This window comes from Melozone crissalis, unplaced genomic scaffold (genome assembly GCF_028551555.1).
Source record: "Melozone crissalis strain CALT ecotype California unplaced genomic scaffold, PUWL_Pcris_2 ptg000159l_1, whole genome shotgun sequence".
In the NCBI taxonomy this organism is placed as follows: Eukaryota; Metazoa; Chordata; class Aves; order Passeriformes; family Passerellidae; genus Melozone; species Melozone crissalis.
Genome location: NW_026535930.1, coordinates 566,057 through 581,092, shown reverse-complemented (window position 1 = coordinate 581,092; position 15,036 = coordinate 566,057). Strand labels below are relative to the sequence as shown.

General features: G+C 51.7%; 1 pseudogene; it reads left to right on the top strand.

Moving 5' to 3' along the window:
- The first annotated feature begins 228 nt into the window (after window positions 1-228).
- Window positions 229-7,878, top strand: LOC128948767 (protein ecdysoneless homolog; annotated as a pseudogene).
- The last annotated feature ends 7,158 nt before the right edge of the window (window positions 7,879-15,036 follow it).

The following is a 15,036-nucleotide window of genomic DNA, read 5'->3' as shown; positions in this document are numbered from 1 at the left end:
CTGCTCGGTGCTGGGGGCAGCGCGGGCGGCAGGCCCGGGAGCGGGGCCGGGGGATCACGACCGGGACCACGCTGGGGCTCGGGGCCGCGCCGGGCACCGGGGCAGCGGCGGCCACTCACGGCTGCAGCGGTTTCCGCGCGTATCGCGATATCACCCTCAGCGCCGCCGCCCCGCCGCCGCCATCGCGCCGCTCCTGCCCGGGGGCGGAGCGCTTTGGGCCCCGGCGCGATGGAGGCGCTGCGGCGGCCGGCGCTGCCCGAGGACGCGGTGCGCTCCCGCCTGTTCGCGGCGGCGGCGGGCCCGGGCGGCGAGGCGCTGCTGCGGCGCTGCGCTGAGCTGGCCCTGGTGAGCTTGGCCCCGCTCCTGGCCGCCTGCGTGTGGCAGCGGCAGCCGTTCCGCCTGCGCTACGTGCCGGGCCGCGGTGAGCCGGGAGGGGGCCGGGAGGCGCGGCGGGAGGAGCGCCCGGAGCGGAGGGACTGGGAGGGGCACCCGGCGGCCGGGAACCGGGAGCCAGTGAGGGGGAACCGGCGGCCGGGAACCGGGAGAGTGTGAGGGGGATCCGGGAGCGTGTGAGGGAAAAGCGGGGGGGTAGAAGGGGAACCCGGCGCCCGGAATCGAGTAGCCTGTGAGGGGGAACCCGGGAGCGTGTTAAGGGAATCAGGCGGCCAGGAACCGGGAGTGTGAGGGGAAACCGGAGGGGTGTGAGGGGAACCCGGCGGCCGGAATCGAGGAGCGTCTGAGAGGGAACCGGGGGGGAGATCGTTTGAAGGGGATCCGGCGGCCGGGAACCGGGAGCTTGTGAGGAGGAGGCGGGAGAGTGTGAAGGACACCTGGCGGCCGAGAACCTGGATCTTCTGAGGAAAATCTGGCGGCAGGGAACCGGCAGCGTGTGAGGGGGAGTTGAGCCCTGTGAGGACGACCCGGTGGCCGGGAACTGAGGGCGTGTGAGGGGAAACCGGGATAGTTTGACGGCAATCTGGCGGCCGGGAACCGGGAGAGTTTGAGGGGCACCCGGCGGTTGAGAACCGGGATCTTTTGAGGAGACTCCGGCAGCCGGGAACAGGCAGTGTGTGAGGACAACTGGGCCGTGTGAGGGGGTCTCGGGGGCCAGAAACCAGAAGCGTGTGAGGGGGACCCGGCGGCTTCCCCGACTCTCGGTGTCACAGCACGGGTTAGCCCGGTGAGGCATCTGGTGCCACCTCCCTGGTGCAGCGGGGCCATCCCCGAGCACAGGACACAAGATTGTGTCAGCAGGGTCTGGGATATCCGCAGTGAGGGAGACTCCGCAGCCCGTGTGGACAATCTGTTGCTGGGCACGGCGTTGCTGAGCCGCCTCTCCTCTCTGTGCCCGGTGCAGGCGAGATCCCGGCGCACTTGGCGGCACCGCGGTGTTCGGGGATAAGGTGGAGGATGAGTGGTTCATTGTGTAGCTGCTGCGGGAGATGAGCAGGGAGTTCGCGGGGCTGGCAGCCAGGTAAGGCGGGTGCTGCTGAGCTGCTTTAGTGGGAGGGCTGCCAAGGGGCAGTGCCTGTGCTCTGAAGGTCCTGTCTTAGCATTGCCCATCCTTGGAGGTGTTTCCCCATCCCAGACACGTTGGAAGTGTCCAAGGGCAGGTTGGATGGGGCTTGGAGCAGCCTGGGCTAGTGGAAGGTGTGCCTGGCTGTGGCAAGGGTGTTGGAAGGAGGTGTTGATCTTTAAGGTCCCTTCTAACCTAAGCCTTTCTATGAGTTTATGAATATTAAAAAAACCCCAGCAGACATGGATTCAGAAGTGTCCCTGAGGGTAGGGAATGCTCAGGGCTGGAGTGTTGCTGTTTCTGTAAGGACACAGGCTTTGTCTGGTCCAGGTGAAATAATGAGCAGACACCTTCACACGAATATGGATGGCTGCTAATGGAATGAATTAAAATGGACATAATTTATTTGGTCATTAGCAAAAAATTGTTTAATTCTTTTCCCCTACTCCAAGATTCTTACAAGGGCTGGAACAGAAGACCAAAATAGATTGCAAGTGAGTACCTGGACTGTCAGGCTCATACTTTCCTTTTGTTTGAGGGAACAGACAGAGTGAGGGAGTTGAGAAGGTTGCATTCAGGGCTTTTCTTAGCATCAGGAACCAGCAGAGGTCGCATGTGATACCTGAAATGCTGCTTTTTAGTTCCTGTGATGTTCTGAAGCAGTTAGGATATCCTGGTTCTCCTAAAGCACTTCTCTAGTTGAAAAGAAACGTGTTTTTTTTGTTGTTAAGGAAACAAGATGTATTTGATGAAACGTGTTGCAGTTCAAATGGGGATTTTCCAGAATATTAAGGATTTTTCCTAATGTATTTAGAATGACAAAAGTTTATATTTGCTTGGGGATTTCAGTTTGGAACAAACATTGTATAGCCTGAAAAGCAATTTATCAGAAAAATCTTTCTATGATGTATTTTGAATGCAGTCTCAGGCACTGCCTGTAATATGGGTGCCTCCAAAGCCAGTCTGGTGACCTGGAGGGAGTTTGCTGGCTGTCCCCAGCCCAGTCCCGCTGCAGGGAGTGTTTGTTTCTGCTCTGGCTGTTGCAGGTGACTTTCACTCGGTGTTTATATGCACAGCTGGTGCAGCAGCAGTTTGTTCCAGACAGACGCAGTGGATACACCCTGCCCGCCCCAGCTCATCCTCAGTACGGAGCCTGCGAGCTGGGCATGAAGCTGGTAATGATTGCTGGGGCATTTTGGCCTTGGCTCATGCATGCCCAGGGAATGGGTCCTTGTCTGGAGGTTGCCTGCTTGTCCAGAGAAATGTGAGCAAAGTCTGTCACACCTTGAGAACCTCTTGTTGTTGCATCTTTTATCTGCAGGCTCATGGCTTTGAAATGTTGTGCTCCAAGAGCAGTAAAGTGGCTCCTGATGCCAAGAGAAACGTGTTAAGCGGTCCTCTGTGGGAGAGATTCCTCAGGAGCTTGAAGGAGAAGGATTATTTCAAGGTCTGTGAGTATTTCAGAGTCTGTGGCTTTTTAACATTGCAGGGAAAATACATTTTAACCCTTGAACTTGTGTGAGGAGCTTGAATCCATATCTCTGTGTGAAATGAACTAATGTGTTTAAAGGGGACATGTGCAGCTTGTTTCCCTTTGAAAGTAATTTATTTTGGAAATTAAAAAGGAAAAAGCAAGATGTGGGGATTGATTCATTCATCTAAAGCAAGGGGAGAAATACACTTGAGTGAAGAAAACCCCCATATGTGATTGTGTGAGGTGTGACTGATTTCACTGGTTTACATTTCATTTCCACCCCTCTAGAATTCAATATTCTTCAAGATCCATACATAACACCATCGACCTATCTGGGCCCATGCAAGTGTAATTTTTATGTGTGTGTGGTTTTTGTGACTTCTGGGGGTTTTGGTGAGGTTGTCTGGTTTATTTTTTTTGTTTCTTTTTTTAAGATGCCTTTCACTACTTTTTTGATGTTAATAAATGGGACATAAATTGACTACTTGTTTCAAGGTTATCAAATTGGACAACATTATTGAGATTCTTAGCTCCATATCCTTTAATAAACTTCAAATACAGGAATGCCCTTTGCAGTATTGAGTTCCAAGTGTAGATGGCCAAGAGGTTTTAGTTGTTTTGGTTCTCTCAGCATTCCTGTGTGACCAACAGTCACCCTTAGAAAGCCTGACTGGGAAGAGGAAGGGGAGGGAGAATTGTTTGGGTTCATGCCTGTGACTTGCATTTAACAGGGAGAAATGGAAGGATCAGCCAAGTACCTGGAACTGTTGCACATGGCAGAAGATCACTTCCAGCAATCTGTTGCAGTGCCAGAAAGGTGAGAGCTACTTGAAATTCATGAGTGTCATATATCCTACAAATCCTGTAAGTGACCTTTGAAATGCTTGTTACAAACACCTGAACCCTTTTCTCCACTGCACATTGAACATGGGAGCTGTGGCCAGGACATACAAGTACTAATTCCTCTGGAATGCTCCACTGGGAGAAGTTCTGGCTTGAGTAACTCTTTTATCTTGGTTATGTGAAATGCTGAGCTCTTCCAAGTGGATTCCAAGTGGTGACTGCAAATCAATTTTTGCTTGGTTGACTGTAGAAAGTGTAGAAAAGTTTCATTGAAAAGCAGTCCCAGTGAATAATGAATACAGGGTAATCTATCTCCTTTGCTCAAGGAGCTGGCTGTGGATTTCTCTGGATAATCAAATCCAAAAAGTAAATCACTGCAAAAATATCTGAGGCTTTGCCAGCCCATAATATCTTGACTGTTATTTTTTTGAGTTTCCAGTCTGTGGTGTTTAGGATCAGGTAATCTTAATATTTACCAAGGCAAATGAAATGTAAAGGAAAAGAGCCATGACCAATGGGCTTTGGAGCCATCAGCTGGGAATTGCAGGGACTGACTGTGTCCTGTTTTGGCCAATGCTCTGTGTAGTGCTCTGGTACTTCCCCCAGATTAATTTCCCTTTTTGATGTGTTTGCACAGAAGGAAAATGGAAGAATTCAAGTGAAAAGCTGAATGCAGAGCATGTGATCCCATTGAATCCATTTCTGTAAATTCAATGTTTTTCTTCTAGCTGTGATGAAGTGAGCCCCAGTGATGAAATCCTGACACTACTACAGACAACCCCCATTGATGTGAAGGAATTGGAGAGAGAAGCAGCTTGTCTTCCTGCAGAGGATGGTGAGCTGGATGGGGGAATTATTCCTATTACAGATGATTATTTGTGGGGGCAGAGGGGCAATGCTGACAGCTGTGAAGGGAGAGCCAATCCAGCCTTCCTTAAGACTAAACACTGGGTTGGCTCTCCCAGTTTAGAGTAAGCCTTTCTTCCTCCACTTAGTGGCCCAAGGCTTCTCAGTGACTAGAATGGTCTCTCTTAGTTTGAGCTCTGCAAAGCAGAGTTTTTAAGTAGTGACAAGAAATCTGCACTCAGTTCTTCTCATCCTCTCTCTGGCTTTGCTGTGTGTGACCCAGGACCAGCACAAGAGCTGAGCTGCAGAGCTGAGCTGCAGGATGGTTGCAGCCCTGTCAGTCAGCTGGTTGGGGCCTGTGAGCCAGCAGGCTTGTGCAGAGTAACAGATGTGTGCTGTGGTCTTTCAGATGACAGCTGGCTGGATATTACACCAGGTGCTCTGGATCAGATGCTGAGGGAGACAAGAAATGAGTCCCTTCCTTCCCCAAATGAGGAGGAGCAAAAGTATGACTTGGAAACAGTTGCTGAGAGCATGAAGGCTTTTGTGTCCAAAGTCTCCACGCAGGAAGGAGCAGAAATGCCATGGTAGTAGCCCCTGGAGTGTGGCTCTGGTGTGGAATGTTGCACTGTGCTGCAGCCCTGTGGTTGGTTGTGTGATGCAGAGAATCAGAGTTTGAAGGTGCTGTGCTGAGCAGGGCCTGAAGCAAAGCCAGAGCAGTGAAGCTGTACTTGCTTTAAATCAGCTTGGTGCCACTCTGGCACTGGTGCAGGTTCAAGTGCTGCAAGCTGAGCTGGTCTCTGTTCCTCAGTTGGATTTTGTGGTCTTCACAATTTTTCTCCTTTATTCAAAGAATTCTTCCACTGGTTGTTTGATGTCTAATGCACACAGGCTTCAAACTTCTGAGGACTTTTAAATTCAAATGTCCCAACTTTGGTCCTGGCTTGAGAGAAATCAGTATGGCTTGTGCCTGTGTCAGGCTTATGCAAGCATAGAAGCTTCATTTCTTTAAAAATATTTTTAGATTTCAGGTCATCTGATGAATCCCATGTCACCTTTGATGTGGATTCTTTTACAAAAGCCCTGGACAGAATTTTAGGTGAGATTGCTTCTTTCTTTGAAACAAATGCCAGCACTGATTTCTTTGCTGTTATACTGACACAACATCATGTGCAGGGGCAGACTCAGAGGAGCTGGATTGTGATGATGTGGATGAAGAGGAGGAGTTTGCTTTCTCAGCTGAGGATGATGAGGGAGCTGGATGCTGGGAATGGAAGGCAGGAGCAGAAGGTGTCTCCTGAGGAGCTCGTGGGCAGTCTCAAGGCGTACATGAAGGAGATGGACCGTGAGCTGGCACAGAGCAACGTTGGGAAAAGTTTCAGCAGCCACAAGAGAGGGGTGAGTGTGCCTTGAGCTCTGATTTGCAGCAGTAATTTCCAAGCAGGAAATGTGCTGCAAGTGGCCATTCTGAGTAATGGGATTGGAACCTTCCCACGTGCAAGCAAAGTGTGCTGGACCTGCACCATCATACATTTTTTATAAACTAAAGCTTAACTAAGCTTGGAATTTGCCCATCTTTTCCAAGGCTTAGTTCCATTTCCCTGTTTTTAGTAGTAGGGCAAGAAGCTGCAGCTTCACTTGTAAGGTCCTGTAGTAGTTTTCTCCCATAGGAAGCTGAGCCAGGACTCAGCAACACTTTGTGTCCTTCTCTTGGAATTTAATCTGGGTAATGGACAGTGGTGATTTTCAGCTGGCATGAGCATTTGGTGTCTGAATTCCTGTTTGTCAGGACTCAGGAGTGTACTGGACTTTTTTGGCTGCACAATTGCTGTTTCTTTTCTCCTGTGGTTTGCCCCTTTTTTTTCCCCCTTAAATGTGCTCATGCAATTTGATAAAGCTTTCTCTTTGTACTGTCTGCAGGCAAGTTCTGTTGGAGCAGCCCCATGTGAGAGTGCTGGCCCTGATTGTGGAGCTGAGGCTGCTGAGCTGGCAGCCCTGGCTGTGGACATGAACCTGGTGGCAAAGCTGCTCGAGTCCCACAGTGCCCAGGCTGGCCTGGCAGGACCCAGCTGGAACATTTACAGAGCCTGGGGGTGAATTTACCTGAGAGCACAGAGCTCACTGGCAGCTGAGCAAGGCAGGGAGAGCCTTGGCACAAGACATGGCTGCTGGGGAGATGGAGCACAGACACACGAGCAGGATGTGGGAGAAGAGGCCAAAGGTTTTAATTTGGAGCATTCTGTTCATTTTTGTGTCACTTCAGCAGAGTGAATTTACCTGCAGAAGCTTCTGTTTGCACACTGTCTTGGGTGGAAATGAGATTTTCCCAATGTTAGCACATTTTCAGAAATCTGGGAAATGATGTTGAATGCATGACTCAAATGAGGTTTTGTTTTATTACAACACCTCTCTTCCATTTTTTCATTCAGTGATCCAATTTGCCACATTTCTAAAATGTCCTTTTACCTGTTGCTGAGTGGGGTCAATATCTGGGGAGCAGTTCTTGTTCTGAAAATGCTGCTGCCTTCAGGGGCAGGTGGGGAAATACCACATTGCAGGAAGAGTAATTGGACCAAATGTGTAAATATTGGCCAGCAGTATTTTTTAAATTTATTTCAATAAAAACAGAAATACATCTTGATTACTGAATTTTTTGAAGGTATGCATAACTTCCTCAGTGCAGTATCAGTTCTTGGAGTGAAAGTATTTTTGTAATTGTTCATTTTCTGAATGAATTCCATTATTGCTGAATGTTGATATACAGCTACTGCTGGCATGATGGGAGCCCAGGCTGAGCAGTTTGGGGTTTTTTTTCAGTGAAAATGTGGCTGGAAGGCATGCAGCATGTTGCTTTCATCTGGAATGACAAATCTATTTTAAATATGGGAACTTAGGTTTCAACAAGTTAAATTTGATACAAAATACATAAAAATTCTTGATACACAGACACCAACAGGGCAGTCCTGCTGGGTCCAAATCTTAATTTCTCTTTATTTCATTTTCATTCAGCAATGAATGAGTTGTCCTGCACTGATGTTGTGTAATTTCCTTTGTCAGCAGTTCAGGGAGAGCACTGGCAGGTTGGACAGGGATTAGAGATGGACAGCAAGAGCTGGGAAGTGTGAAGAAGGTTCTGCTACATTTCAAGGAATTTGGACTGCTGAGAGGTGAGAGACTCAGACAAATCTGTGGTGGAAAAATGGGGTTAACAGGGGGTTTGTAATTGAGACAAGGCTAATGAGCAGTTAGTGGTGGAAAACAGAGGTACTTGAACCTTGGGAAAGGTTGGTGTTTGACCAGGGAAGCTAATTTACACTGAAAATACATAAAATTCTCTACTGATGAGTAGCTAGATCAAGTTTAGATACTTTGAAACATAATTGAGTTGAAGAACATGATCACACTGAACTGCTGTGTGGCCTGTGCTATAGAAAAGGTCCAAATAGATGGAAGGGCTCTCTTAGTGCATGAGCAGAACTCCTAAGCTGAGGTTCAGAACAAAGCTGCTCTTTTGCAAACACTCCAGCTGCTGTTGCTGCTTGGATAATCTGACTTTTCCATCAGTGGGGCTGGGATTTCTCTGGGGCTCTGCTCATCCCAACTCTTTCCATTTGTTCAGCAGCTTCCCAGGGGAGCCCTGCAAGGCTCTGGGAGTGCTCCCAGGAGAGTTTGCCGTGGAAGAAGAAGCATTTCCATGCTGCCTCTTCCACTGCTTTGAGGTAACACACGAGGCATCTCCACTTTTAATTCTGAGAGTGTTTTTAGTGAAGGAAGCCTGATGGAATTAATTAGGGCAGACAAGTGGTGTGTGGTTCCCTTTCAATGGATTTCTGTCCAAGTGTATTCTGGAGTTGTTTAACTGGTTAATTTTCCCTTATAGTCTGTGTTTCAACTGGGGAAATCCCCATTCACCTGCAATGTTGAGGGTATCAATGGAAAGGAACCCTGCCTTGGCCATTATTTCAGGGCTATCAATGGATGGGGAATCCCCATTTTCTTGCTGAAATAGATCACGGAACACCCTTTGTGATGGGATTTTATAGGTTTGAAATGAGATTAAACCTTCAATTTTCATAATCTTTAAATTGACAAGGAATCTCTGTTGTGCCTTTTTTTTAGCATTGAAATGGGTAGAAACCCCCACTGATTCCATTGAGGGATTTATATTGAGGGGCTACAAAGGCTGGAAAAAAAGAGGCACAAAAGGGCAGCAAAAAAAATGGTGGAAAAAAAGTTGGTAGAAAAGGGGTGGGAAAAAAGGTCTCAAAAACAGGTGGCGAAAAAAGGTCAGAAGAAAAAAAAATGGAGGGGAAAAATGGGCAAAAATTGGGGAAAAAAGGCAGCAAAAAACAGGGAAGGAAGGACAGAAAAAAAACAGGGAAAAAGGCAGCTAAAATGAGGGGAAAAGGGCAGCAGGAAAAGGGGGGAAGAGTGAAAAAATGGAGATGGCATAATGGTGTAAAGGTCGTGTTTAAGAAGCAGGAAAGCTCTAGAAAGGTGAGGAGAAAAGGGTGCTTAGCATGAGAGGAAAAAGGATGGAAATATGAGGGGAAAAGAGCAGGAGCCCCAGAGACACCCCCAGAGCTCAGGTCCCCCTCCCCAATCCCACAGACACCCCCAGGTACCCCCAAGAGAGCCCCTGCAAACCCCACAGACACCTGGGCCTGGATTCCTGCAGGAACACTCAGGAACAACTGGGCTCCTTGCAGCGGGATGGAAACAACGGCCAGGGCTGGGAATGTGTGCCCAGTGTGCTGCCAGGCTGGGAATCAGCTGGGTGGGGCCGTGCCATGGCAAAGGCTCCTGAACAAGTGCCAGGTTTGTGGGCTGCAGCTGGAGCTGAGAAGCAAAGGGATTAGTCCAGGCAGGAGAACATCCCATCGTTGGGTACTGCTGCAAAGTGGGCATGTTTGGAACAGAGCCTCTCCTTCAGCAGCCCAACGCTGCCAGATGGAAATTGCCAAGGGCATGAGGCTGGGCAGTGAAGAGCAGAGCTGCTGTGAAGGTAAAGCTCAGTTCATTCAGAGAGATCACACAGGTCACCTGAGCACTGTTACAGGTAGGAAGCAGAAAATGAGAGATTTCCAGGAAAGCCTTTGTAGTTTGGTGGGGAAAAGGAGTCGTGATGCCCAATGGCTGCAGGGATGGTGATCCAAATGAGTTCTGAGCAGATTTCCTTTTTTTTTTCAATTGGAGAGGGTTATTAACCTTAGCTGCTGTTGCAAGGCCAAACAGTTTTGGAATCTCTTCTAGTTTCATCTAGCTGTCCTCCATGCTGCATACTCACAGCAGCCATATTGAATTGTCATATAATGTGTGAATTTGCTTGTGTCCCTATCCCAAATATCATCCTTCCTGGGTTTTCAGCTTCTTTTTAACATGCTAGTAAATCTTCTGCATCCCTCTGCAGTATTTCCATGGGTAAACCCACTGAAGAGCACAAGCTAAAGGATGCTACCTCCAGCTGAGCACAGGGAGCAGTGGGAAAGGATGTTCTATCAGCATTTTCTGTCCCTGTGCTGATACTGTTGTCCCAGGGAGGGAGCTGGGAAATCCCTATTTCTGCTGCTGTGCTCTTCCTGATGTGTGTCACAGCTGATGCCAACCCCATTTTCCCAGTGTAATGATGATTCTGGATGTCTGAGTGTACCTGCTGGCCTTGGAAATGCCACTGGTGGTTAGTAAGGAGAAGGCAAGTCCCACCATTTCCGTGTGGGAACGGAAACGTGTGGCCGTCCCTCAGTGCAGCTCTTTTGGTGACAGCGGTCAGTGGCCATTCCTGGTGCAGTTTTGTTATCATTTTTTCTTATACCATTCTATTTTATTCCCTTCAGACTTCCCACCCTTTGCCATTCCTCACTTCTTACCCAGCACTGCCCCAATGGTGCCTGGGTGCAGCTCTTTTAGAGAACAGGGCCTGTCCCAACAGGCGGCTGCTGCAGCCAGGGCAGGGGCAGGGCAAGGCACATCACAGCGCTGGTGGTGCTTGGAGACTGTTGGCTTTTGCAGTTCAGGCAGATCAAATCAATCCCAATTGTAAGAGATTTCCACCATCTGCTACTTCTCCTCTCTTTTCCTGGATGGATTTGACAGCTCTTCCTTTCCTCCCACAGAGCTGGAAAGCAAAATGCCCACCTGTCCCATTTATTTGGCACCACTTTCTCCCTCCTCCTCTCTCTGCCAGCTCCAGCAAAGCCATTTCCCCCACTGGCACCAGCTGCCTCCTGTCCCTCGCTCCCATTTTGCCCACTCTGAACTCCTGGAGCCGCCTGCCCGCGGAGCCGCAGCCGCTGTGGGGCCGGGTAATGGTGCAGGGAATGCTGGCAGGGATTCTTGGGCTGGGCTGGGCCAGGCCAGGTGCCCAGGGCCAGGAAAAGCGCTCTGAGCCTCTGCTGCTGCCCCTGGGCAGGCAACAGAACACAGCAGGAAAGGCTCGGGGCTCTAAGGAAAGGCAGCCAGAGATCTCTCACCCATCATGGGCATTGGAAGCCTGGAGTGGGGCCATTAATTTCCATTGAATGTATTATGAAAGAAATCACAACAAAAGAGTGAGTAGGCTGCCAAATCCTAAAAATGCACCTTCTCCACACTGTTCTCTCCTTCCTGGGCTTCACTTTATCCACAATTCCCTCCCTCTCTCCTCCCCACACAGTGTCACAGAGGGATGGGGGTTACAGCCACATCATGTCACTGCATCCCCCTCAGGGAGACAAATCTGTCCTGCTCTGTTGTCATCTTTTCACGGGGGTTCCATACTGTTGTCTCCTTATCGTAGATATTTCACACTTTCTTGGTGTTTTCTCCTGGGTAGCTCCTCAGAGCACTGACTCTTCATTCTTCACAAAGTAGCCAACTGACTAGTTCCCTTCCCAACCTGCCAGCCCACTCTTTCATAGCACTCTTCTTCTCATTGGTTACAGCTGTGGCCTGTTAAAATCAGGCCTATTCCTAATATTTGCTAATTGCCCCATCTGCAACTCCTTAGGGGTAAGATTACTTTCTGGACCATCTTTATTTTCTTATATTCTATCCCCCTACACTGCTCCAGCCTGGGATTCCTCCCACAGGAGGACAGTCAGATCCTTTGTGACAGTGTCCTGGTTCAGGGCAAATTTGGGCTCCTCTAGGAAAGCAGATTCATTTGGCTCCTCCCTGCAACCAATCTGGGAGAAAATACCTCCTTGGAGAAAAGTGGAAAAAACCTATTTTTTAAACAATAAAACCCCTTGCTGCTCCAAAAGAGATGACAAACTGAGAAAGTCCTCCTCCAGGTTGCAGTTCAGCTCACTGAGTCTCCCATCAGTCCCTCTGGTGCTGGAAATGTTGTGCCCCAGGCCCAGCCCGGCAGGCCCCAGGTGTGAGCTGCTGGTGCTCTTCTGGGTGTTCAGTCCAGAGCAGGTTCAAACAGGTCCGAAAAAAGGGGAAAAGGAAAAAAAACAGAGTCCAGGGAACTTCTTTGCCTCAGCTAGCTCAACTAACTAAAAGCCAAGGAGAGCTCAATCCTGTTGTCTGTCCATCTGCAGATAACACAGTCCAGGAGCAGGAATGTGGAGGAGTGAGAGCAGTGTCTGAAAACAAAATGCGCGCTTCTTCTCTCCCCTCTTCACTCTCTGGAAGACGTCTTAAAGAGGCAAAACTTATTATTCAGCATAAACAGAAGAAGACGATTTGGGCTAAAAGCATCATATAGTCAACTTGGACAGACAGACAGACCATTGCCCACAGTCAGGTGCCTGATGCCAATAGTGGGATTCCTCCTCAGCATGTGTCAGCGGTTCTTCCTCCTCTTCCAAAGACAGTTCACAAGTGCCACATTCAGACCAGTTGGTGATGATTTCCAAGAGGCCAGGAAGATTTGGATTTCCCATTGGAGCTTATTGTGTCATGAGGGCAATACCCTCACTGCAGGCAGCGTCGGTGGCAGGATGGATTGCAGAGACTTTTCCTTTGCAGCCCCAGCCCAGCGCTGGCACTGGGGATGAAGAGGCACTGAGGTGACCCTGAGAGGAAGTGCAAGGCACAGGGCGCAGCTGAGGAAGGACAGCGCTGTGCTGGGCTCAGAGGTGAAGCTGGCACTGCCCAGTGTGCAGAAGACACTTTCTGCAGCCCCTGTTACAGGGGAGCTTGGGCCTTGCTGCAGAGATACGGCTGCTCATTGGAGCAGTTCTCACTCCTCAATCTCTTGTCAGCCAGGTACATGCACTGGGAACTGCCGAGGACAGGAACCCTGCAGGGAGGAGCCGAGGCAGCGCTGGCTGCCAGGGGAAGCCCTTGTGCCCCTTTGCCCCCAGGCCCTGCTCGGCTCCCCGGCACTCACCGGGAGCTGTAGCTGCTGCCGTCCCCCCAGTGCAGGCGCTCGCCCCGTCTGCGCAGCCCGAGCCAGTAACCGAAATTCCCACAGAGGCGGGAGAGCAGATCCTGCCCAGGAGAGAGGAGTGGGAGCTGCCCCGGCCCCTCGGGGGGACACGTGCCCGGGGCTCCCCCCGCACGCCAGGGCTCCTTCCCTGCAAGGCCCCGGCCCAGGGCTGCAGCCCCGGCCCTACGAGCACCGAGCCCGGCTCAGGAGCGCCCCCAGGCTGCCCTCAGCCACTCCACAGCGCCCGCAGCCCCTCACTCACCATGGCCTCCTCATCCTTGGCAATGGCCAGGGAGGCATTGAGCTCGGAGCACCGTTCCTGACCCTGCTCCCACGTGCTGAAATCCCGTGAGAAGTAGTAGCAGACCCCATTGTAGCCCACCCAGCCATGGGGACAGCCCAGAAGAGACGGCGGAGTCGCAGGTGTGACTGGAAGCTGTGGTGCTGCAGGGGGAAGAGGAGAAGGTCTGAGGATTCCCCTGTGCAGGGAGCAGGGAGCCTGCTCTGCCCCGAGGGGCTGGGCCCAGGCTGCTGCCCCTCCCTTACCTGCCAGCACAGCCAAGGCTGCCCCCAAACCCAGCACCAGGAGCAGCAGAATCAGCGCCACTGTGCCCACGGGATGGCACCTGAACCATTCACCTGGAGCAGGAAAGAGCTGCTGGCTGCCAGAAGCAGAGCCAGCCCTGCAATCTGCTCAGCCCATGGCCAGGGAGCAGAGCAGGGAGTCCTGAGGCAGTGTGGCCCTCCCTCAGCTGGCAGCCAGAGAGCCAAGAGCCTGGCCACAGGCAGGGACACAGCTGTGGGGACAGGCAGGCACACAGCTGTGGGGACAGGCTGCAGCAGGAGAACTGCACAGCCTTGGGGGCAGCTGGGGCTCTTGCTTCCAGCCACGGATGGGGCCTAGCAGAACATGAGGCCTCTTCCAGACATTGGGAAACAGCCACACACCTGCCAGCCCTGGCCTTGGGAGGGGACACTGTCCCCAGCCTTTAGGCCACAGGGGTGGCCCTGCACTCACCCAGGAATCTTCTGAGGTTCCTTTTGTGTTCATTGTTGGTTGCTGGTGTTCCCTGGGGAGCCAGGGGCTCCCTCACACTCCCATTTTTGGTGCAGAATCCATTCTCCACATCTGCACTCACTGCATGCTCACAAGTGGCATCCTCCTCCTTATGCCAAGAAGCTTCTTGGGCCTCAGGCAAGTGTGGAACCGCGGCTGCTGGTCCCTCCTGGGGATGCTGGGGCCCATTCACAACTCCACAAATGGAGCAGAATTCACTCTTCTCCAGCTCACAGGCAGCATCTCTCTGCCCAGAACAAACAGCACCTTGCTTGGGAGACATCAGGAGTGCTGCTGGCAGATCCTTTGGGAGCTCGGCCTCGGGAACAGCTTTCCAGCCGCGCTGATGGCACCCTGGAAGGGACACGGTGAGAGGTCGCTGCTGGTGCCGGCCGTGCGGGGGTTCAGGAGGGCGGTGGCAGCTGTGGCTGCGCTGTCGGCGCTGCCCAGAGGTGCGGCAGCAGGTGCGGAGACAAGCGCAGCCCCGAGCTGGGGCAGCACCACCGCGGGTCGCAGCTGGGCTGGAGCCGCCTCCGAGCTCCGCCGCCGCCTGGCCGGGCTCCGGGTGCCGCCACCGCTGCTGAAGGAAACGAGCGCTCCGCCCGCCGCCCCTCCCATCCCGGCCAGACTCCGCGGGCACTCGGGCTGGTGCCGCTCTGCGCTCACACTCCGCGGGCACTCGGGCTGGTGCCGCTCTGCGCTCTCACACCGCGGCACTCGGGCTGGTGCCGCTGTGCGCTCAGACTCCGCGGGCACTCGGGCTGGTGCAAAAGCCTTGCTAAGAAAAAGGGCCCCACTCTGTTGAAGCTGGTCGAGAACTCTAGCCCCTTGGAAGCCCCTTCTGGGGCTCTCAAGAGTGAATTACGGCAGGGATTTTTGGAGTGAGCCTGGCCCGGTGCCGGTACCAGCAATTCCCACGAGTTCCTTGTGCCGGCTTCCCCCAT